This window comes from Haliotis cracherodii, unplaced genomic scaffold, assembly GCF_022045235.1.
Source record: "Haliotis cracherodii isolate W230 unplaced genomic scaffold, xgHalCrac1.p SCAF_17, whole genome shotgun sequence".
Classification (NCBI taxonomy): Eukaryota; Metazoa; Mollusca; class Gastropoda; order Lepetellida; family Haliotidae; genus Haliotis; species Haliotis cracherodii.
The window spans coordinates 15,612,910-15,636,513 of NW_027266272.1; the positions used below are offsets into that span (position 1 = coordinate 15,612,910).

General features: G+C 41.2%; 1 protein-coding gene across 8 annotated transcripts in view; it reads right to left on the reverse strand.

Moving 5' to 3' along the window:
* Nucleotides 1–18,351, reverse strand: part of LOC139464912 (histone deacetylase 4-like) — a 155,497-nt gene extending 137,146 nt beyond the window's left edge. For all 8 annotated transcript variants that reach the window (XM_071246508.1, XM_071246512.1, XM_071246509.1 and 5 more), the window contains exon 1: nt 18,253–18,351. The gene's annotated coding sequence lies outside the window, so the exon portion shown is untranslated. The remainder of the gene's footprint in view (nt 1–18,252) is intronic.
* Between the last annotated feature and the right edge of the window lie 5,253 nt (nt 18,352–23,604).

Genomic DNA, 23,604 nt, shown 5'->3' on the forward strand with positions numbered 1-23,604 from the left:
GTGTGTGTGTAGCAGGGAGGTGTGTGTGTAGCAGGGAGGTGAGTGTGTGTAGCAGGGAGGTGTGTGTGTGTGTAGCAGGGAGGTGTGTGTGTAGCAGGGAGGTGTGTGTGTGTAGCAGGGAGGTGTGTGTGTGTAGCAGGGAGGTGTGTGTGTGTGTGTGTGTGTGTGTGTGTGTGTGTAGCAGGGAGGTGTGTGTAGCAGGGAGGTGAGTGTGTGTAGCAGGGAGGTGAGTGTGTAGCAGGGAGGTGTGTGTGTGTGTGCAGCAGGGAGGTGAGTGTGTAGCAGGGAGGTGTGTGTGTGTGTGTGTGTAGCAGGGAGGTGTGTGTGTAGCAGGGAGGTGTGTGTGTAGCAGGGAGGTGTGTGTGTGTAGCAGGGAGGTGTGTGTGTGTAGCAGGGAGGTGTGTGTGTGTGTAGCAGGGAGGTGTGTGTGTGTAGCAGGGAGGTGAGTGTGTAGCAGGGAGGTGTGTGTGTGTGAGTGTGTGTGTAGCAGGGAGGTGTGTGTAGCAGGGAGGTGTGTGTGTGTGTGTGTGTAGCAGGGAGGTGTGTGTGTAGCAGGGAGGTGTGTGTGTAGCAGGGAGGTGTGTGTGTGTGTGTGTGTGTAGCAGGGAGGTGTGTGTGTAGCAGGGAGGTGTGTGTGTGTGTGTGTGTGTGTGTGTGTGTAGCAGGGAGGTGTGTGTGTAGCAGGGAGGTGTGTGTGTGTGTAGCAGGGAGGTGTGTGTGTGTGTGTGTGTGTGTGTGTGTGTGTGTGTGTGTGTGTGTGTGTGTGTGTGTGTGTGTGTGTGTGTGGCAGGGAGGTGTGTGTGTAGCAGGGAAGTGTGTGTGTGTGTAGCAGGGAGGTGAGTGTGTAGCAGGGAGGTGTGTGTGTGTGTGCAGCAGGGAGGTGAGTGTGTAGCAGGGAGGTGTGTGTGTGTGTGTGTGTAGCAGGGAGGTGTGTGTGTAGCAGGGAGGTGTGTGTGTGTAGCAGGGAGGTGTGTGTGTAGCAGGGAGGTGTGTGTGTGTAGCAGGGAGGTGTGTGTGTGTAGCAGGGAGGTGTGTGTGTGTGTAGCAGGGAGGTGTGTGTGTGTAGCAGGGAGGTGAGTGTGTAGCAGGGAGGTGTGTGTGTGTGAGTGTGTGTGTAGCAGGGAGGTGTGTGTAGCAGGGAGGTGTGTGTGTGTGTGTGTGTAGCAGGGAGGTGTGTGTGTAGCAGGGAGGTGTGTGTGTAGCAGGGAGGTGTGTGTGTGTGTGTGTGTAGCAGGGAGGTGTGTGTGTAGCAGGGAGGTGTGTGTGTGTGTGTGTGTGTGTGTGTGTGTGTGTGTGTGTGTAGCAGGGAGGTGTGTGTGTAGCAGGGAGGTGTGTGTGTGTGTAGCAGGGAGGTGTGTGTGTGTGTGTGTGTGTGTGTGTGTGTGTGTGTGTGTGTGTGTGTGTGTGTGTCAGGGGTGTCAAGCATGCATCAACCAAGTCAGCAAGCCTAACCACCCGAACCCGTTAGTCGCCTCTTACGACAAGCTGGGGGCCCTGCGTGGTCCAGTCATCTAAGGCGCCGCAATTCGCTGTACAGATTTGCATCCGTTGGGCAAGCCAGAAACCTATGATTGTCGGTTCGAATCCCTGTTCGCCCCAATTATGTTTCTAGGTTTGTCACCACCATACCTGTGCCCTTCAGTTTCACCGAAGCCATAAACATCTGACACCTGCATCACTTCGGCTTTCCTCCCACTTTAAGCTGACACGCCATGATATAACTGGAATACTGTTAAAGCGGCATTAAACCCAACTCACTCACTCACTCCATCTTACAACAAGCATAGTCGCCTCTTATGGCAAGCTTGGATTGCTGAAGATCTTTTCTACCCTGGATCTTCACGGGTCATTAAATTTGTGAAAATATAGACAGGTTCTGTGCTACAAGGTTAATATGACATGAGCACTCCTGCTAAAGGACCTTTTTGTACACATACCATAATTTGTAAATCGTTTTGTGAGCCAAGTATCATAATGCATTCATGAATCATTCAACACCAATACTCATTTATATATATATATTGACGATTATACTGATGTGATGTTTAAATACATACTGTTCAGAAAATAACATACACTTGAAACAATAATAGCATCAGCATGATACAAAATTGCTGACACATGCAATTATGATAATAATAATAATAAATGGATATAATCCCAATAGGCCAACTGTTGATGCATGCTCTCAGAGTTTTTTCCGTACAATTGATCAGTGCGCTCTCAATTTTCTTACTGAGCAGCCAAGGGAGTACACAAACCAAGCTGTCTATGAGGCACTCGAAGTTAACATCCTACCGGGTACCCATTCACTGCTTCAGGGTGGGCCAGGCCCCAAGAAACCCCCAGAAGCCAAACTACTCTCCGTGACCAACATTGCTAAACTTCGCCTCATTTGTGGCCTGTGTGCTGTGCACAGGATCATATGCAACCACGTGCAATTCTAACAGTTCAACTGAAATACACAATACAACATATGACTGCAAGCACAAATGAGCCACAAATTATTCACTTCCTTAATCATATTAATCATGCTTGCCATAAAAGGCGACTATGCTTGTCGTAAGAGGCAACTCACGGGATCGGGTGGTCAGGCTCGGGATCGGGTCCTGACTCGATTACTTACAGACCGTCCTCATATAGCTGGAATATTGCTGAGCGCGGCGTTAAACAACAAACCAACCATCAACCTTATCATCCAAAACTATGACAAGGATTAGGGGAGTGTACTTATTTTCATTACATTAGTGCATGAAAAACCTCTGGGTGGGTTGTATACTTCCCAGGGAGCTGTGAATGTAAAAAAATAGCATACAGATTCATTGAGACACAATTACTTAGAGACCGCCATCATATAGCTGGAATATTGCTGAGTGTGGCGTTAAGCAACAATCAAAAACAAACACTTTCTTAATTCTATGTCCCATAGTCTTTAAAATCTGCCATGTAACATTCTCATAATTTATAACTCAACAGTTTTAAAATAAAAACTCTGGCAATCCTGAACTTTTGCATTCAGACAATCTGCACAGCATGTTTGCTGATCAGAGTAAATTGCTGATGATCGCAAACCATTTAGTTTGTGATATCAGTGCAGATATTTCCTTCCTTGGTTGATTGTGTAAATAATAAATACTATGACATAAAATATCAAATTCAGTCTAACATTTCAGGAACAATGTAATTTTTTCGTAATGCAATCATTTATTATTTATAATCAAAGTCACTGTTAACATTTACGTAAGTAAGTAATTCATGATAATGCCACACTAAAGTCTTTAATTTGTTATTTACATGATTTACAATCTCATCTCCTTGCTAACCATGTGTACAAATTAGTTTTCAAGGTCTGGAGAGATCATTAACAGGCATCATACTTTGGTATTTCAGCGGGCAATTTTTAAGTAAATAAAAAATAGCATGGACATGCCTGGATGAAATCTGAAATACCGTATTTGACGTAATAAGCGCCCACTGCTATATTTGCAAACATATTGATAAGTGAACAATCCCAATTATCACCCCTTCTGATTGATCAATGTACACAAGACTGATTTATATGCACCCTTAATAATTGGCAATTAAATTCTGGAATAATATATCTGTCGTGTATAAACATTTCAGACTGTCAATCCCGTTTGTCGCCTCTTACGACAAGCATGGGTTGCTGAAGACCTATTTTACCCCGGATCTTCACGTGCCAGTTTTGGGACACATAAACCCCCTGTTCCCTGAGTGATCCTGCTACAACGAATTTATCTTACGGATATGTTTTAATATGACATTGTAATGAATTAAAACCAAAAAAAATGACAGAAAACAGCTGTTTGGTTGAGCGGAGGATAGCTTGTGCTATGATTCATGACTTTCATTGATTCGGGTAAAAGTGTGCAGCTTTTTGCTTGAAAGTGGGGTAAGGGATTTATTCTGCCTCTCAGAAATCCATGTGCAGCCTGTCTAGCTCATGGGGGGGTATAAGAGATTTATTCACCCTCTGAGAAATTCGCTTCCTTTCAAGGCAGGATACATATCAAGATCACATGGACCAATCAGATCTATCATTTTGACATGGAGGTGTGATATTTATTACAACCCTCCCCTAGCAAAGGCATATATTTGGGTGAAGCTCCCCTGATTCCCTCCGACCCACTACCACTATTTATTTATAAAGACCAGTACCAAAAAACAGTATGTCTTCCATGAATGCCCATTTGAGAACATGAACTCAATAACAGTCCAGGACACGGACTCCCACTGACGCTAGATCTCGGGCACCATGACCTAAATTAGGATGTGAGTGGGTCAAACAGGCCTTGATCAGACAACTTTACACATGAGCAAACACAAAATGAAAAAATAGTGTCACTGTAGCTCACCTGGATATGCAGTCAACATGATCTTAAAATGTCACCAAAAAAGCCACCAAAGTTGTTGTAAGCATTAATGTTGAAATATTTTCTGCATTAATATTCATGAAAGAAACACACTAAAATCATACTGATTGAGTGAGTGAGTGAGTGAGTGAGTATGGTTTTATGCCGCTTTTAGCAATATTCTAGCAATATCACGGCGGGGGACACCAGAAATGGGCTTCACATATTGTACCCATGTAGAGAATCGAACCCGGGTCTTCGGTATGACGAGCAAACGCTTTAACCACTAGGCTACCCGACCACCCCTCATACTGATTGAAATGAATATGATGTTATCAGAAGAAGAAACATACATGCTAATGTTCAGCTTCCTCAATATGGCAATATTAAAGTATTATTAAAGTACTCACAATCCATGCTAGGTCTGTCCAGATGGAACAGCCTAATCACGTTTCAGTACCTGGTTTATCTTTAAGAATATATCTACAACAGTAAAGAATGCAGCAAGTATCGCTAGGATCAGAAATCTCACAAATCCTCAGAAGAAAAGAAGGGGCACGGGTGGCCCAGTCGCCTAAGGCACTGCGATTTGCTGTGCAGAGTTGCATCCCTTGGACACCCCATAAAACTTGTATTGTGGGTTTGAATCCTGATTCACCCCGATTATGTTTCTAGGTTTGTCAGCACCAAACCCGTGCTCCTGGGTTTCACCGAAGTGATAAACGTCTGAGACCTGCATCACTTCATGGGTTTCCCTCCCACATCAAGCTGACACACCGCGATAACTAAATACCGTTAAAAGCGGTGTTAAACCCAACTCACTCACTCACTCAGAAGTACAGTGAGTGAGTGAGTTTGGTTTTACGCCGCTTTTAGCAATATTCCAGCAATATCACGGCGGGGGACACCAGAAATGGGCTTAACACATTGTACCCATGTCGGGAATCGAACTCGGGTCTTCGGCGTGACGAGCGAACGCTTTAACCACTAGGCTACCCAACCGCCCCCTCAGAAGTACAGAGTGAGTTGGTCTAAATGCCTCTTACAACATCATTGCAGCTATATCAAGATGAGTTTGTTTACTGTTGGAAAGTTCAAAGTGATCCAGGTCTCCGATAGTTACCCCTGTGGTATTTCCTTCCTTGGTTGATTGTGTAAATAATAAATACTATGACATAAAATATCAAATTCAGCCAACATTTCCGGAACAATGTAATTTTTTCGTAATGCAATCATATATTATTTATAACCAAAGTCACTGTTAACATTTACGTAAGTAAGTAAGTAAGTCAACCTTTCTATTAATGCTAATGCCACAATAAATTCTTTAATTTGTTATTTACATGATCTACAATCTCATCTCCTGGCTAACCATGTGTACAAATTAATTTTCATGGTCCGGAGAGATCATAAACAGGCATTATACTTTGGCATTTCAGTGGCAATTTTTTTAGTAACTACAAAATAGAATGCCCCACTTGCAGGTCTCCGATAGTTACCCCTGTGGTAGGCCCCACTTGCAGGTCTCCGATAGTTACCCCTGTGGTTGGCCCCACTTGCAGGTCTCCGATAGTTACCCCTGTGGTAGGCCCCACTTGCAGGTCTCCAATAGTTACCCCAGTGGTGGGCCCCACTTGCAGGTCTCCGATAGTTACCCCAGTGGTAGGCCCCACTTGCAGGTCTCCGATAGTTACCCCCCTGGTGGGCCCCACTTGCAGGTCTCCGATAGTTACCCCAGTGGTGGGCCACACATGCAGGTCTCCGATAGTTACCCCCATGGTGGGCCCCACTTGCAGGTCTCCGATAGTTACCCCCCTGGTGGGCCCCACTTGCAGGTCTCCGATAGTTACCCCCCTGGTGGGCCCCACTTGCAGGTCTCCGATAGTTACCCCCCTGGTGGGCCCCACTTGCAGGTCTCCGATAGTTACCCCAGTGGTAGGCCCCACTTGCAGGTCTCCGATAGTTACCCCAGTGGTGGGCCCCACATGCAGGTCTCCGATAGTTACCCCCCTGGTGGGCCCCACTTGCAGGTCTCCGATAGTTACCCCAGTGGTGGGCCACACATGCAGGTCTCCGATAGTTACCCCAGTGGTGGACCCCACTTGCAGGTCTCCGATAGTTACCCCTGTGGTTGGCCCCACTTGCAGGTCTCCGATAGTTACCCCAGTGGTGGGCCCCACTTGCAGGTCTCCGATAGTTACCCCAGTGGTTGGCCCCACTTGCAGGTCTCCGATAGTTACCCCAGTGGTGGGCCCCACTTGCAGGTCTCCGATAGTTACCCCTGTGGTTGGCCCCACTTGCAGGTCTCCAATAGTTACCCCAGTGGTATTTCCTTCCTTGGTTGATTGTGTAAATAATAAATACTATGACATAAAATATCAAATTAAGTCTAACATTTCAGGAGTGAGTATTGTCTTATGCCACTTTTTGCAAATTTCCAGCAATATAGCGGCGGGGACCCCAGAAATGGGCTTCACACATTGTACCCATGTCATGAGTGAGTATTGTCTTATGCCACTTTTTGCAATACTCCAGCAATATAGCGGCGGGGACCCAAGAAATGGGCTTCACACATTGTACCCATGTCAGGAATCGAACTCCAGTCTTCGGCGTGACGAGCCAACTCTTTACCCACCAGGCTACCCGACAGCCCCCAACAATATCATGGTGGGGGTCACCAGAAATGGGCTTCACACATTACCCATGTGGGGCTTCAAACCCAGGTCTTCGGCATGACAAGTGAATGCTTTAACCACAAGGCTACACTACCGCCCCTGGCCACAGATGTACCAAACTTTCATTATCTAACAAGTTCATTGGCCCCAAAGGGTTCATTAAATTCTCAAAGATTCATTAGTTAAAAGGTTCCAAAGCATAAAGTCGTAATTAAATCGTCATTGACTAATGATACTTTAAGCATAAAAGTTTAATTAACATGTCATTAAATTGGGGTATTCCCTTACAAGTTTCCCTCAGTTACGTTTCAGCAAACAAGCACTTGCTCCCTGCTGTTATCCACCATGTGACATGCATAGTAGCAGTTATCTCGACTCAATAGGTTGCTATGTCATAACTGCCAAATGCATCATTTTATGTACCTATGTTTTTCCCTGCATTTTATCAACGCATTAGAGCATATCAGTATGTCTGTTTGGTTAATGGTACTCCCAACCCCATAAAGCTAATGGCCTGTTATGGATGCCATTAAAAGTTGGAAACGACTGCATATAATGGAGGTTTAATGAAACATTATTGCATCAACTGACTGCTTGCATCACCTCAGGCCACCATGCAAGTAATGCTTCTTTCAGTGGTGAAGTTTGTTTGTTGTTTAACGCCGCACTCAGCAATATTCCAGCTATATGATGGTGGTCTGTAAATAATCGACTCTGGACCACACAATCCAGTGCTTGATATCATGAGCATCGGTCCACGTAATTGAGCTACAACATGCATCAACCAAGTCAGTGAGTCTGACTACCCGATCCTTTCAGTTGCAACTTACAACAAGCACAGTCGCCAGTGGTAAAGAAACAAAACTTAAATTGATGGTGCTGAGATCTAAATAATATGATTTGTTTTCTTCAACATTTTGAAAATAGGAAGGGCAATATACGAAATAAATGACAACTGAAATTGTTTTCAACAACATGAGGTGAGGTGACGTGAGGTCGGGTTTAACGTCGAGTCCAAGATTATTGCACATATATAGCGACATACATGCACGTGTGTGTGAGTGTTTGTTGCTGCTTATACTAGTCCGGACTGATGCCGATTTATAGTGCTAGCTCACTGAGCTCACCATGCCGCAGTTTAACATGAATACCCCACTCAGATACAGTATACTGACTCCGAGCCGACCAGTCCTTGTTTTAGCCCCTTAATGCCGAGCGTCAGACAGGGTAACAACAAGTACCATCTTTTAACGTCTTTTGGTATGACGCGGCCGGGGATCGAATCCGGACCTTCCTCTCTCCGGGCAGACGCTCTACCACAAGACCACGGAGGCGGCTTCAACAACAACAACAACAACAAGAAGAAAACAGCGTCATCACTATCTCCCTCCACGGGGCGAATTCGATCTTTGTTTGTTCATATAATGGTAAACAAACTATGAAAAATAATGAGTCCAATAAAGCCTGAAGAAGAGATAGGTACGAGGGCCGCTTTATGTTGTCAGAATAAATTATTAACTCTGTAAAAAATATAATATACAGGACCAATTTTCGAACTCAGGACAAGTATCTCTTAGTATGCAAACATTCATTCATGCAACTTCAGTAGTTTCTTAGAAAACTTTCCAAATTGCACACACAATGCACTAAGTAAAATAATATGGATCAAGGGCAGTAACTCTGTAGAAAAATAATTTACAGGACCAATTTTTCAATCTTAGTCTTGACAGAGACCATATATCGGTATATGGTCTCTGGTCTTGACAAGTATCTCTCAGATTCATTCATGTAACTTCAGTAGTTTCTGGACCTGTGAAGATATATACTTAAACATCACATCGGTGTAATAGTTAATATGTATATACATGTACTTGGCTCACAAAATGAATTACAATATGTGTCTGAGTACAAGAATAGGTCCTTTAGCAGGAGTGCTCATGTCATATTAACCTTGTAGCACAGAACCTGTCTGTATTTTCACAAATATTATGACCCTCAAGATACGGGTAGAATAGGTCTTCAGCAACCCATGCTTGATGTGAAAGCTGATTATGCTCATGATGTCAATTACTGGATTGTGTGGTCCAGACTTGATTATTTACAGACTGCCTTCATACAGCTGGAATATTGCTGAGTACGGCATTAAACAAACAAACAAACAAAAAGACAGACAATAAGCAGCAGTTTCTGAGAAAAAAATATGCACTAAGTAAAATAACATGGATCAAGGGCGGTAACTCTGTTAAATAATTTACAGGACCATGTTTCAAACTTAGCCTTGACAAGTATCTCTCAGATCAGCATGCAAACTTTCATCCATGTAACTTCAGTAGTTCCTGAGAAACGCAGTATGCACTAAGTTGAAAAACACGGAGCAAGGGCCATAACTCTGTAAAATATGAATTTACGACACCAGTTTTAGGACTCATTTGAGATCATAACCAGTGACATTTCGTTTCTCCGACTTAAATAGTTTTGGAGAAAATTTGTCCCCTTTGAGAAGCCAACGAACGGACGGAATGACAGAGGATGGACAGATAGACGAACTCTGTTTCTGTATCCTGGTATCCCTCGCCCCACTTTGTGGATAATAATACCATTTATATTACGTTACATTTCAACATCACCCAGCAGCATGCTTAAACTGCTACTTTACTGTTGCCCTGGTCAATGGATCAGAGGGCTCTCAGTTTTCATTCTCAGCTAACCGTGGAGGAGTGACCAACAAAATATCAAATAATAGTTATCATTGTTAATAATTCTATGATTTTTTTCTAACACATCACTCAGCAATATTCAAGCTACATTACAGCGGTCTGTAAATAATCAAGTCTGGACCAGACAATCCAGTAATTGACATAACAAGCAAAGTTTTTTGTGTTAGTTTGTTGTTTAACGTCGCACTCAACAATATTATATATTTACATGACGGCGGTCTGTAAATAATTGAGTCTGGGCCTGACAATCCAGTGATTAACATCATGAGCATTGATCCACGCAATTGGGATACAATGACAATCATCAACCAAGTCAGCAAGCCTGACCACTCATTCCCATTAGTAAAGATACTGTCAGGGTATGTGATAGGTCATCAATAAAGTAACTGAGTCTGACAACCTCTTCCATTAACAAAGGTCACATCATACAACAAGCATAGGTTGCTGGGGACCAATTCTTACCAAGAATTCTCACTGGGGGCCATTATTACATCATGGCCATATTCAATGATTGTAGCCACCCAAAGAATGTTTCGCAAAACTTGTCAACTCTCAAATTTCATCTTGTTAGCTTAGCACCACTGTCAGTCCAAGTCCAAATGTATCACAGACTGTCTGTCCACAGCCTGGTCCAGACACATCAGTTGCTATGACACTGAGCCTAATCACCTTATCAGATTTAGTAGCTCTTATCACAAGCAAACTTCTCCCAGTATAGTGAGTGAGTCAGTTGGGTTTAACGCTGCTTTGAACAGTATTCCAGACATATCATGGCATGTTGGTTTAATGTGAGGAAAGACCGATGTCATGCAGGGCTCAGAAGTTTACTACTCTGGTGAAACCCACAAGCATGGTATGGTGCTCACAAACCTAAAAATATAATTGGTGTAAACCGTGATTCGAACCCACGATCATAGGTTTCTGGCATGCCCAAAGGGCAACTTGGCACAGTGAAACTGTGGCGCCTTTGACGACTAGGCCACCCGTGCCCCCAGCTGGAACCTGGTTACCCATGGTAACCTTGTTAAAAGGGTATGTTTACTTAGTTGCTTTTTGATGCCTGTACTAATGTTGTTTCTTGTTTAAAGCCGCACTCAGCACAATTCCAGCAGTCTGTAAATAATAGAGTCTGGAACTGGTTTTCCAGTGATTGTCATCATGAGCATCGATCCACGCAATTGTGATACGATGAGAAGCGTCAACCAACTCAGCGATCCTCTTAGTCGCCTCTTACGCCAAGCATAGTCGCCTCTTACGGCAAGCAAGGGTTGCTGAAGACCTATTCTTACCCGAATCTTCATGGGTAAGCAACATTAGCAATACGCCACAGATTTAACCAAGGGGATGCACATGAAATACGAAATTTCTATCACATCGGGTTTTTTTCAAAAACTTGTTACAAAATGATTTAGTTGTGTTGTGCTGTGTTTTGTTGTATATGAGTGTGTATATGCTTGGTGTGTGCATGTACTAAAGTGTGTGTTTAGGGGGGTGGGGTTGGAGGGTATCCTTAAATCCCCCTCTTTAACCCCATAAGCCAATGATACAGGCTATCAGGTTTTATGGAACATTTACAGATCTTTCCATCTCACGTGCACCTTGCAGTGCTAACAAAACAGCAACAGACAATGCTGGCAAAATGATGATAAGTTCACAGTAAGATGTCACATAACAGTCAAGTTACAACTCAGAGCTCAGAGCTGTGATACAATACACTGGGTAAATCGAGGCATTTATCACACCAGAACGTAGATACACCACACTGGATAATAAATTAGGTATACTGATAAGAAATTCATATTCTTTCATGAGTTTCGTTGTTTTTTTCTTCAGAAATGCAATAGCTTACTCTTGCCAAAGGTACATTGACCCATGAAGATCCGGGGTAGAATAGGTCTTCAGCAATCCATGCTTGCCGTAAAAGGTGACTATGCTTGTCGTAAGAGGCGACTTACGGGATCGGGTGGTCAGGCTCGCTGACTTGGTTGATGCATGTCATTGTACCCCACCACAATTGCGCAGATCGATGCTCATGATGTCAATCACTGGATTGTGTGGTCCAGATTCGATTACTTACAGACTGCCTTCATAAAGCTGGAATATTGCTGAGTGCGGTGTTAAACAACAAACAAACAAACAAACAAACAAACTAAAGGAATATCACAGAAAGTGTGCAAAATCTTACTTCACCAACTTATCCTTGAGTTACAAATGTTACTTAACAGCATCATAAAACAAGTTTATTGATTTTGTTTGAAGGGAGCGTAACATAACAGCAGAATCACACAACTGCTTTTTTATGACAACATAAGTCTGTATAAGAATCAAATATTTATGCCAGGTAGCGCCTGCGTAAAGTCAGCAGTACTTTATCTCATTGACATTTCAAGATATGCTATGCGTATATGCATTACTTATGCCATGTAACAAAACTCCAATTGAGGTTGTGTGCAATCATGTATCTGCTATTTTCTTTAAAAGTAACATGTCTATTAAAAATAATGTATGTCTATTTGACAGGGGATATATATTAATTCTTGATATAAATAGGAACATGGTGACTTTTCTTAAACATTATTTATTCCATGTCTGTTTTGAGGATACACAGCTTTAGCATAAGAACCATACAATCACACAAAACAGGAAAATATTATTAAAATAGAAAAGAATTCTAAAGTGTATGTTTTGCTGGGCAATATTTTTTTATTATTATGAACCACTGAGTGAGTCAGTGGGTGGGTGGGTGGGTGAGTTAGTGAGTGACAGTGAGTGCGTGGGTGAGTGAGTGAGTGAGTGAGTGAGTGGGTGAGTGGGTGAGGTGAGGTGAGGTGAGGTGAGGTGAGGTGAGGTGAGGTGAGGTGAAATGGGGTTTAACTTCGCGTCCAAGATTATTGCACTTTTATAGCGACGTGCATGTGTGTGTGTGTGTGTGTGTGTGTGTGTGTGTGTGTGTGTGTGTGTGTGTGTGTGTGTGTGTGTGTGTGTGTGTGTGCGTGCGTGTGTGTGTGCTTGTATTAGTCCGGACTGATGCCAATTTATAGTATAGTTTTACACCGCTTTTAGCAATATTCCACTAATATCACTGCAGAAGACACCAGAAATGGGCTTCACACATTGTACAATAGTGGAGAATCAAACCCTTAGCCACAAGGCTACCCTACCACCATAGAACCACTGTAGATAAACAGACCCACCGTGAGAAAACAGTAGGGCTGGGACAAAACACAACGTACCAATATGTACCACCTACCCTGCTCACAAACCAATAAGTTTGATGATATTCGCAGATGTTCTTTCCTGTGGACCCCAAGCCATTTTTTTAGAATAGTCTTGATGGCCTAGTACCTGACACACTGACGATTTACAGTTGGCAGAATATGTTTCATGAATTGTTTCTAAATATAGTATGCTCAAATATGTTTTATTTACTTGTTTTTAAACAAAACTTTGCATTAATGACTATATTGTAAATATACTAACTTGGTCTCTTCGCTATATGGCTGAGATAATGCCGATGCCACGTTAAATTTTAACTCACTCACTACAGTTGGCAGTATCAAGTATGGCACAATGGATGAAAATATTTAAGTTTTCACTACAGATTTTCACTAATAAGTGTTTCATGTAACAGTTATTAAAGCGATCACTGAAGGTAAGAATCAATATTTTTTAACATAGTCGATAGATCGATACTAGTATCGAGAAGTAAAAAATCGTAATCCACTGATGCATCGGTGTATTGATCCACCACTAGAAAAGCTGCGCAAAAGGGGTATTTTATTGCCCAGAAACTAATATAAAAAAAAGTTTCAGTTTCATCAACATTTTAACCAAGATTGTTTCCTAACGATCGATCTCTGAAAACAAATTTAACCTGTTGTGATTGACTTCTGTAGGCAGCACCCTGTCAAGTGCAAGGGGCCCTTATTGGCAAATACGGTAACTGGCTATTTGTAACACAAAATCTTTTTAATCAGCAAGGGTTCCACCAGTCTGCATTTATGGATCATACGTTCTGCACTCATGCCACTCCCATGGTTAGTGGTTACCATAGCAGTGGTGTCATTGATTGGAAAATAGTGATATATCAACTCAAAAGTATCATGGGTATTGGAGATTTAAAGTGCTCACAATATTTTGGAGCCATATTGTGATATGCATCACGATTTACTATACAATTCTAAATGTTGAATTCAGAAGCAATCTGAAACATTAAGGTATGAATTGAAGTTAAAAAATGGATCAAAACAAGATGCTGGTACAACATAATGTTCACTAAGTCAATAAATACACAGCCATCTTGGGGCCCAAGGTGCATTTTGCAAGGATGTAACATTAAACACACAATAAAAATCACCATTTAAAATCACCCGTAGTATATCAAACATGAAAAATTGATATCTTGATATGTGGAAAGAATGAACCTCAATTTACCGATAATACTGCACACCCTTCTGATATATATTTACATATATCGATTAATACAAAAATTAACTGTTCTGTATGTATATTGAAAGAAATTTCTATTTAGACCTGCAATTAATCACTTTAAAGCTAAATATGAACTATCCGTAGACTCATCCATTAAATGTCCCCCAAAAATAATTTTCTTCCAACAAACAAACAAATTAACAAACAAAAACACTTCACAGATGAAACTTATCACGGGCCAGTCTTCCATAAACTCATCATGATTACTGTCTAAATACTGGGATAATCGCCTTGACCATCAAATTATGAAATATCAAAAGCATATAATTCGCAACTAATATTTTCCTTGATGATGTTTACTTGGGCTGAAGATAAATCCTCATTTAAGCCCTGGGGGGTCTAATATTTCTTGACCATTAGTTATGTAATTCAGTTTGAAGGGGAATTACATACAAAGTGTGACTTTAGTTTACCCAAATACACATTAGTGAGTGAGTGAGTGAGAGAGGGAGCGAGTATGGTTTTACGCCACTTGTAGCTATATTCCAGCAATATCACAGCGGGGTCCACCAGAAATGGGCTTCACACATAGTACCCATGTGGGGAATATGAACCCGGGTCTTCAGTGTGACGAGCAAACGCTTTATTTTGTTTGTTTTGTTTGTTTGTTGTTTAATGCCGCACTCAGCAATATTCCAGCGATATGACAGCGGTCTGTAAATAATAGAGTCTGGACCAGACAATCCAGTGATTAATATCATGAGTATCGATCCGCGCAATTGGGATCGATGACACGCATCAACCAAGTCAGCGAGCCTGACCACCCGTTAGTCGCCTTTTACGACAAGCACAGTTGCCTTTTACGGCAAGCATGGGTTGCTGAAGGCCTATTCTACCCCGGAATCTTCACGGGTCAGCAAATGCTTTAACCACTAGGCTACCCGACCGCCACCATATACACATTAACGTGGCATTAAGCTGCACTGGTCTGTCTTGCCCAGTGGTTTCTTTTGAACATCGTTGGGAGACTGATAAAGCTTTAAACCAACCATATCATGATCGTTATTAAGACAGCACTGTATTACCAGTATATTGAGCTATACTATTCAAACAAAGCAATATTTTTTGTGTTCTGGTACATTGGGTTAAAAAATATAACGTTCCATTATTATTTGTATCACTTAACCTAAAATGTACACAGAAATTCATTCACAAATGATGTTTCGCTTCGAAATTGATTCAGAAAACTGCGGAAATGTGATTTTTCTTTTGCGTTGCAATCTCCCATGTATCCATGACTACAAAATGGCAGCGACTAACCATGCTGAATAATATTTACTTTAGCGTGTAGAAAATTGGATCTGCATGCACAATCAGTGTCAAACACTTTACCTCCCAATATATTGTAAAACATATCGAAAAACATAAGCCTGTGTACAATTTCTTTGCCAATACACCGCCCCAACAATAATTCTACAGACTCAGTAAGGAATAAACTGAAAAGATCACAGTATCTCTTGTAGATGGAAGCATCCCTCAACCTGGCTCTATAGACAAAAATGGACATAATTTTATACAATGAAAACCATCAATTTGCTAATAATTGATCAACAAAGAATATCATTCAGTTCTTAAAGATATTTGAAGTAAAACCACTTTGTTCTTACTTTCCTTTCTAAGTGAGTTGGATTCAACGCCCCTCTGAACAATATTTCTGTTACATCACATCAGCTTAATGTGGCAGGAGTGAGTGAGTTTGGTTTAACACTGCTTTGAACAGTATTCCAGTTATATCCCTGCCTGTCAGCTTTCTGTGGGAGGAAAGCCTGAAGAGATGCGGGTCATAGACGTTTACCACTTCAATAAAACCCACCAGCACGGGTATGTTGCTGACAAACCTAGAAGCATAATCGGGGCGACCCAGGATTCGAACCCACAGGTCAAAGACAATTACCACTTCGATAAAACCCACGAGCACGGGTATGGTGCTGACAAGCTTAAAAGCATAATCTGGGCAACCCGGGATTTGAACCCACGATCATGGGTTAAAGTGGGAACTCAAAACAGAGATGTTTAATAAAACCCACAAGTTAAGGTATGGTGCTGACAATCTACAGTTTGTAACTGGGAAGAATCTGGCTTCTGGACTTCACGGGTGGTCACAATTTCCTAAATCTTACTTAATAACATAGGACTCAAATAAAAGAAAAGATAAGTATGATACAGAAAATTAAATTTATCCATCCATCTATTCATCCGGTAAAAAATGAATCAAATAAAAGAAAAGATAAGTATGTCACAGAAAAATTAAATTTATCCATCCATCCATCGTTGTATTACATAATGTTAAAAAATACAACAGTATGGCACAGTATGCCCCAGTGTAACAGTAGGGCAAGTCATTTAGTGTAAGATTGAGTAACATTGTTGATGTTTTAATCAACACATGGGGGTGAAATATAAAACGTAATCACCAAGCTCCAGATACACACAAAATATATCTCACCATTACCAAATTAATTCTGAGTTGCTTTCGTACAGATACACATGAGGAATTTCAAATACTCAATAGTATACCTGCATAACTACCCAAAATATCCACATGTAAATATAAACATATATGAACTCTATTGCAGTGGATAATGCATAAAAAGGAGTTATGTTTTGTTTACAAACTTAGAGCAGAACAAGAACAAATACAATTAGAAGTCACCAGAACAGCATGGAGAAAAATTAAAATTTGTAATGCCTACATACACTATACCATTATATTATTTTACAGGACTCTTGAATTTATTGATTGGGGGTCACCTGGACCCCTTTTTGTAGGTCAAGATATCTCCTTGATAATGGCTATAAAGGCGCTTTGTCTCACTTTAATTAGACATGTATAGCACTTGTAACTATAAACATCGTGTTCCACACTTGGGGAAGAATAAAAACAGTTAACAATGTGAAGTCATCTGAAACAGCATTTACTCAAAATTGTTTAAATAAAGTTCTTTTTCATTGATGTCAAAATTCCAAGAAGATTGGACCCAGGGAAGTATAATCCTATTGAATACCCTAAGGAAACTTTCAATACCCAATGTGAATGATAATGTGAATACTCAATGGCGCTAAAATTAACTGTAGCATTGTATTCAACTAATTTTTACTAACACAAACAGGAAGGAAAATTGTTATGAATCAGAGGCTCAATGAAGTTTTATATATAGAAAAGGTAAACTTAATACACAATTTGTAAAGCTCAAGATAAATAAAATCGAAAGGGGTACAGCATATCCTGTTCCTACACTTGATTCTTCTAACTGCAGTTAATTCTTACAAATGCATGGCGAGTATGAAATATATAAAATTCATTGATGTTTTTTATGTAAAATCAGTGTTCCTCAAGCAAATACTTAACTACCCACATACACCATGACAGGGAATGACAGCATATCGCCTATGGTCATGGTCAAGGTTAATGTTATCATTCGAACGTAGTAGAGAAAAAACACTAGTTGATAGTTGGTCATGCACGCGATCATTACTCTGTCAGAGTGCCACACCCCTTTCGGGCTGATCTCATTATTGACAAGTGCAAAAGTTGTACAAGCAGCTAAAAATATCCTCCTTAAATCCCCTCCAACGTACGGTTGGCAGAAGTGATACAAGGCCCCAGCATCGGTATGCTGTAGTGAAAGTTTATAAGTTTCTCTCGCACCGGGCCAGCCCTGTCGAGCTCTGTATGTGTGTACGGCTCTTTGGCAGGTGCCCGTTTCATCCAAGTCAAGTTCAACAGGTGATTATACATTAAACAGATCATTATCACCAAGCTGGTGTACTTGAATAAAGGAAGACATTATCTAATAAGCATATCAACATGTAAAGCAGACATCTAATATCGAACTAAATGCAGAATATAGCTTGAAATACCTTTGAGATGGACCAACCCATCATGAAAACAGTTTATAATTGCTGACCCGCAATCGCTAGCGTCCTTTCCACAAGCATTTGTCACGTGACCTTGACACCTTTCAAATCAGTTTAAAACGCCATGTAAATGATTACCTGTGATGTCGACTACAATGTTTTCTTAGGCTTGTAAATGCTGAAAAACTTGGATAAGGGCAATTCACAAACAAGTCTTCCGTCACAACTTCGCCATTACTGTGGTCACGTGACGTCTTTTTCACCAATCGTGACCGTCTGGAGAAGTGATGCCCAAAATAGACTGACGAACATTTCATCTATAGTCCTTTTTCAAAAAGTCCTTTCGTGTTTGCGGATAGACTGGACTCGCCGTTCAGATGCGCTAAACCATGACGAATATGTGTCAGATGTGATAATTACATATCTCCTGTCGTTGTGTTGTTCGTTCGTTTTTTATTTAATCATAAGAAATGCAAGATAAACATCTTTGTAAACTATCAGTGTGATAATGTGCTCTATTTTATAAACGTATTATAAAATGATTTTTTTTAACTTACAGCTGTTATTTTTAAAAATATTTATATAAGCATATACATGTCCCATTAATTATATCGACTAATTAATTTATTTTATTTGGAGAGCTTAAGTTGTTTTCTGTGTTGTTTAACCCCGCACTCAGCAATATTCCAGCAATATGACGGCGGTCTGTAAATGAACGAGTCTGGACCAGACAGTCCAGTGTTTTACTTCATGAGCATCGATTCGGGTACGATGACATGCATCAACTAAGTCAGCGAACCTGACCACCGAATCCCGTTAGTCGCCTCTCACGACAAGCATATATAGTCACCACCTACGGCATTTAAGAAGCCAAGTAGGACTGTGTAGATATATGTCTACAACGTATGATTTGTGTCAACCTGCCGCGACAGCGCCTGATTCAGAATAATTCTATACAGTTGTTATGGTGATGACTGTGGGATAAAACAACATGCACGTGCACCTTCCTGCTTCAACTGCAGTTACCTACCTTCGTTCATATATAAAACACCCGTCCAGAAAGGAAATGTTGAAACGAATGTGATACGAGTTGATCAGTAAGAAGATATTAATAGAAAATTATTCCAGGTATATTACATCAACTGTACTTCCATCCTATACCAGTGGATAAAAGTTCTTGAAGTGAGTGAGGGAGTTTTGCTGGAATGGAACTCGGGTCTTTGTTTTGTTTGTTGTTTTACGCCGCACTCAGCAATATTCCACCTATATGACGGCGGTCTGTAAATAATCGAGTCTGGATCAGACAAACCAGTGATTGACATCATGAGCACCGATCTACGCAATTGGCATACGATGACATGAATCAAACAAGAGCAGCGAACCTGACCACCCGATCCCGTTAGTCGCCTCTTGCGTCAAGCAAAGCCGCCTTTTACGGCAAGCATGGGTTGATGAAGACCTACTCTACCCAGGATCTTCACGGGTCTCGGGTCTCAGGAGTCAAGCATGGTTACAAGCAAGGACATCCCATCAAGTAGGTCAAACAAGCACCGTGGAAGGATGGACTAGCACCATGGTTAGAGCGTTCGCTCGTCACGTCGAAGACCGACGTTCGTTTTCCCATTGCATGTGCAACACGTGATAAAAATATTCGTTGGTTGGTGAGTTGGTTGTTCTTTAACGCCGCACTCAGCAATGTTCCAGCTATTTGACGGCGGTCTGAAACTAATCGAGTCTAATCCAGACAACCCAGTGATTGATATCATGAGCATCGATCCACGGAATGGGATACGATGACACGCATCAACCAAGTCAGCGAATCCATTACTCCAACATCACAATAGCCTATGTTTCCATTATCATGACATGGATAAGGAAAATGAATGGACATTTTGACACACCATAACTCACATCGCAATAACTGAACATGGCGTGGTGTAGGTGTTCTTATTTCAATAAACAACCTCAGCGATGCTGGTGAGTATTTTACCTCATCAGGTCGGCATACTTGTAGACAGAACCCAGTCGAATATCTGTGCAATAAAATCTGATAGTATTGACCGTTCTAATATTAGAAACATACACCCCTGGGCTGCAAAGCGGCAGTTATTGGTCGCTCACCGCTTACAAAACATGTTCAAAGACCGTCCCCAAGAAGCAGAATCTCCTATAAATGATATAATCTTCGTGTGTGGTCGCCTAGCCCCGGTTCGATCGATGCCATCACTGTAGGCAAACTTTATAGCATCAACGAGCATCGAACAATCTAGCGCAAATAACATTCGCGGTAGTAATGGCCCAAGACAGCAAATGCCAGTCGCTCGGCCACCGATAATCAATGCTGGTCAGAAGAGCTAGTTTTCTCACTCCTCAAAATGTAGGTTACTCGTTTTCTGTGTCACCGACAACACGAGAAGTTTTCCCACCTAGAATAAACAGCGAAAACGTAGCTCGTTGGGTTATCGGGTGTATTTTATTACAATCCCTGATCCATTAGCCGTTTGTTGGATCAGAGGGGTATATGATAATAGATAAACACGGATCTATTTTTAGACGCTGAGCCGTGTGTACCATTTAGACTTGCACTGGCTCCTATTCATTTCATTCACGTAGAATAGAGCTATAATTAGAAGGTAGAAGTATTGACACACACTGGCATACTTATATGCAAGGTGAGTGGAAACTAGCCAGCCTTCATAGGTGTTGTAGCTGTAGAGTGTATTGTGCAGCCATAAGTATTGATAGTAGGAGCAGGCTTTCGACAAATATTTTGATGGTCTCCTTGTCGCTCAAAGCGATGGGTTGGTTTGGTTTTTTTAAATTCAAAGGCATAGCACCAGTAAACAGTCTTTCGTTGTATTGCTTGCTTCAATGAAACAAAACAAACACACGTACCCATACATATAGAAGGATATGAGATTTACTATACTATTGTTTATATTAGGTTAAGGGCTAAAAATACCAATGATGTTATATTATCAATTCTACAATTGAACTCCAAGTGCGTATAGGACAACGTGTGTGGGGTGGGGTTGGGTGGGGGGTGGGGCGCCCTGATTATTTCAGACACATTATATGTTAACTGTGTACTCGGCATTGTATGGATCCACCCCCACCCCCACCCCTACCCCCGACTGTCACCCACCCCTTTTCAAAATCCTGGTTCCAAGTCACGATACATTTATCACTCTAACTTATTAACGCTATGGTGTATACCACACGGACCTTCTCAGCACATTCTTGATTTGTAAATACTTTCCATATATGACAAAGGAAAAGGGAAAGCTTTTTTGTAAATTCATATAATTTCTATATCAGAAAAAAATCACGAAGTGACTAGATACTTTGATTCTACAACCCCAACATTACCGACCAGTGTCAGTTTATTGAGCAGATAGATTAAACAAAATATCAATCGATTCAGAAAGAAGTGTTTCTTATAGCCGATTTGTGTTTATAGGCATGCAGCGACGCACAAGACGGGTTAAGCTTGGTTTTAAAAAACAGTTCTTATATTACGGCGTGTGAACGGACTTAATATAAGAAAGCCTTAAGGGACGAAGGGAGGAGACGTTTTACAGTTGAGTGCCCCACAAGCATGGGTATAGTGCTGACCAAGAAACTTAACTGTATTCGAACCAACAGTCAGCTGATCCTGGCATGACTAAGGGACATAACTCTGCGCAGTGAATTCCGTTTCCCACACACTTAACTCCCCGTGCCCATATATTGGACCATTTAACAGCTATATCTGTTGAAATCTTGCTTGCATGGCTGGTGTCCCGGTATAAACTCAATCTCATTAAAATCAGACCTCAGTTCTCGGTACCGCTAAACAAAGATCTGAGGACATCCCATTACGGGTCACGTCAGAACGACCTTTCATCCGACCAATCAGGGCATCGCTTACCAGATTATGAAAGTGACTCTCGGAATGTGATTTCTAATCATGCAACCTCGAAAAAATTAACTCCAAACGATAGTTACGGGTTTAACGACTGAATCCATACAATCTAGACCATCTATCAACCATTCCAGAATGTTCTTTTGTTCAGGTTTCAAATTTGTAATCGAGAATTTGTCAAAATATGTTTCGAAGCGTAGTCGCCAATTTGAAATTAGTGCCGTACAGCACGAGAAAGCTCACGCAAGGTCGGTCTGACGTGACCCGTAATGGGATGTCCTCAGATCTTTGTTTAGCGGTAGCGAGAACTAATATATGATTTTAATGAGACTGGATATCAACTTCTCCCCCAGGAGATTTTATACCGGTACAGAATCTGAAATAAAATCTACCCGGGCGGATGTAAGGAGGGTTACTTTAAAAAAAAGATTATGAAATATGGTCATAATCAATTGGTATTTCAGCATATTTTATTTGGTAACTGTACCTTCCATCCTAAAATAATTATATGGCATTATCATACATGTTACATATACATGTACGGTTACTTTTGTAACTGAATTCAGAAATCTTATTAATCCTCGCAAACATTCGGTTTTAACACTAACTACGTGAATACTGTCAACATATCCACATGCGCCTCCAGCTCAGGCTGTCCGTTATACTCTGATTTAAGATCTAAAATATATTCCTTAATACAGGCTACGATTTGAAAATGGTATCAGTGTAATATCAGAGTCTAGAATATCATGGTGCAACCAGGTTTCTGTTAAACATACAACATCATAACTATATCTAATTCAGCACTGATTAAATCTACTTTGTCTTTAAGACTGCGTACGTTTAGATGTATAATCTTTAAATCTGGACTACCCGGGTATGCAAAGGTCCTGGATTCGGATGGATATCACCGCAGCAGAAGAGAAAAAGTAAAACTAAGAATGATAATCGGAAATTATATAAGCAAAGTAACCCAATATATAGAGAAATGTGTATCATCTTCCCGAAATGATTAGCATGTAGAATAGATTCAAAAACACCCACCGCCATGCAGCCTGTATTGAACAACATCAACCGGCATCGTCAAAGCAAAGTGTCCATGTAATAGTTACAATCGGGCTGGCGGTGAATCTTAATGAAGAACACCTTGTTAAAAAGACACACCGAAACTGATCTGCATAACTGATTACCACAACATATTGCAAAATATCAAAACTATAACCTCATACTGTAGAGAAAACACGAACGACACAGAGAAGTAAAATAGCGCGTCATATAGAAATGAGATAAAGTAATCTGAGAAGGGATTCATACGGTATATACAACTTAAAAAATATATTATTATGAAAAACGAAAGGAAAAGTTGGTAAAACCGCACAAGTCGAAACAGTTCATTTTTGATGTAGTATTTCCATTGGCGCTGTTAGGAGCGCTCGGCTAAAACAAAATCGAACAGTGCTCGATTATCTTGAACCGCGTGGTTAACCCAGCGGTTCTACCCGAGCCAATGGTAATTTTACAGAATAAGGCCTAATTTCCTTTTGAAAAAACCTTGCATAGCTTTTTGACTTGAGGTGCGCGGTTTG